Source organism: Montipora foliosa, chromosome 1, assembly GCF_036669935.1.
Source record: "Montipora foliosa isolate CH-2021 chromosome 1, ASM3666993v2, whole genome shotgun sequence".
Taxonomy (NCBI): domain Eukaryota; kingdom Metazoa; phylum Cnidaria; class Anthozoa; order Scleractinia; family Acroporidae; genus Montipora; species Montipora foliosa.
In genome coordinates, this window is record NC_090869.1 from 44,259,216 (window position 1) to 44,261,715 (window position 2,500).

At 40.2% G+C, this 2,500-nt stretch overlaps 1 protein-coding gene across 6 annotated transcripts in view; it reads left to right on the forward strand.

Annotated features, from left to right (window-relative positions):
- The window catches only part of LOC137999261 (zinc finger CCHC domain-containing protein 14-like), a 133,521-nt gene that overhangs the window by 118,875 nt on the left and 12,146 nt on the right, over positions 1-2,500 (forward strand). Inside the window, exon 12 of one of the 6 annotated variants that reach the window (XR_011122942.1) lies at positions 673-760. The exons of the other annotated variants lie outside the window; for them this stretch is intronic. The gene's annotated coding sequence lies outside the window, so the exon portion shown is untranslated. The remainder of the gene's footprint in view (positions 1-672; positions 761-2,500) is intronic. 6 annotated transcript variants of the gene reach the window in all.

The window sequence follows — 2,500 nt, forward strand, 5'->3', positions numbered from 1 at the left end:
TGATCGAGGTTCCGAACTTAAGTAAAATGTTTGACCTGTATTAGGAGCTGTCTGAATTTTTTGCCTAGTACCCCTGAGTCAAAATGCATCTCTTAGATAATTCACTGAATTGAAAATAACACCATCATCTTTAATGCACTTCAGTGCAAGAAAATGAAAATCAGTGGCCTGAATATGGCCTCTATATTTTCCGCAATTTAAGCATTAAGGTAAATGCATGTGTAGAAAGGTAACACTGCGAAGGTTTAGCTGCCACCTGATGGTTCAAATGTTCCGCAGTAAAGTGTGCAGCGACAAGTGAGTCCTACATTGCCCACAACAAGTCCTTGTTTTTTTTTTTTTCATTTTTACTCGGTTCCTAAAATCAGAACAGCTGATGCATGTTTCGATTGATGCTTTTTAAAACGTATTCTACAGATGATTCGAAACTACAATAAGGGCCAAAAGTGTTGAGACACTTTCCCTTTTAAGGAATCTCGGACAAATCCCTCCCCCCCCCCAAACAATGTTGTTTTCTTATCGCCAACTCTTCCTTTTTCCGTTACCAACATTGAAGGGGGGAGGCGGGGGAAGAAGGGGGAGTGGAAGTGGAAAATGTAACGTTAAGGTGATTTTTCCCTCATTGTTGTCTTCCCAGTTCAGTGTCTCAACTACTTTTGTCGCTTATTGTAGGCTGAGGGAACGTCCATCTTCTTGGTTCAGTGCGGGACATGTATTATGATAGGAATGATTGGATTATGGCCACTGGCTGTTGAAATAGGTATCACTTATGGTATATTTCATGCTCACTGACCACAGAGTTTTTGATGTAGTCTCTTACCTCTTCCTGCTGTTGTGTAACTTTGTGTAAGAGGGTGGTATGATCATGGCAACTAAACGTGAACAATTCTACCCTTTATGTAAACGGTATATGGTAACCCATCGATGCGAGAAATCTTGGTTTTATAGCCATGACGTCATCAACCGTCCGTACATACTTACGTACGCACGTACGTTCACCCCTCCATATACGCCAATGTGACCAGTATCATGCTAGTTTACAGCATACATCTTTGGAATTGGACATCCATGTTTTGATCAATTGACACCTGTCAAAACAAGGTAACCGTTGACCAATATCACGTGACCATATCGTGGGCTCAAGCTTGGAGCTCACTGAACTCAGTTTTTTTTTTCAAGTTTACAGGTGACCAGGTACTGGTTTTCGATTGGATTGCAGGCTCAACCCAGGTTAACTCACCTAAACATGAGGAAAAGCCTTTAATAACAATGACCACCACCAGGTTTTCTGAGCCCGCGAGACTGAGCACCCCCAGCAAAACCGTTGTTTGAACAAAAACCGCTGGTCATTTCTGTCTAAGGTCTTCCAAACATAAGCGAGGCTTCATTTTGCGCGCGCTTTCTGTGCCTCGACGCGGCTACACGGCGATACTACATCAACTATAGTTCTTACACAGTCAACGCTTTTCGTGTTCAGGTGGAAAACGGTTTGGAGGATGTTTTCTTTCTGCATTTTCGCTGGTTTCAATCCAGTTGACATATCATGATATCTGTGGTCCACACTGGTGGCTACGCAGTTATTCAAGTCAAGCATCGGAGGGATATAAACTTAAAGCTGAGTGTTTATTTTTAATTTCTTTAGAGCTGCTTTTTTCTCTGTATTGCAATTTTTGGCACATCTTTAGAAGCACTGATAAGGTTACATGATTCCTGGAGGACCTATGTCGAGAACAGAAACGAAAGGAGTGCGAAAGAGAACGACAACGACCAAACAGAATACCAGTAATAGTTCATACTTAGTGGAAGAAGTTACTCCACAAATTCTTTCCTTGGGCACTAAACCGTTTTTTACTTTTACGAATGCGTTATTTAAAGTGGATGCTTATTTTTAAAAGGTGGTTTAATCGGTTCTTCCTTTGTTCAGGTGGAATTAAATAACAATTATCTGTTCTCTTTTGGACATAGAGAAAGAGTTGATTTGTTTGTTTGTTTGTTTCGCTCTAAAATGCAACCGAACAAGTGCTTTATAATCGGTTTGCCCAACTGGTTTTCGTTGTGCCTCGACAGTTACAAGAAAATTTTGCTCTTATGTTATAAACATGTAATCGCAATGAGTTCTCGTAAAAATAGGGGGAAATCTCACTAACTTGTGTTTTCAGAAGTTTGTTTGAAGCACCTAAACGTTATTTAAGTGTTGGAGCAGATCGTGTTTGAAGTTCGTCCTTTCATGGTTGCATTGCCGTATTTTGCCGATTTTTGTTCCAAGCCAAGCTGGCGTGTTTAGATGAAATACATCAAAATATGAATGATCTCGTTTTCAGAGATAAAGTGGAATAAAGTACATCAGTAAAACTCTCCTTCTTTTTATTCCTTCTAATTTTAGCGTGATTCCTATTCGCTGTCTATTGACAGTTGACTCTGAAATGGCTTTTTTACTTTTCCATTCGCTCGGTGAGGGTGTGCTTGTTTTCTTTTAAAGCTCATGGGGTTCAAGAAAAAT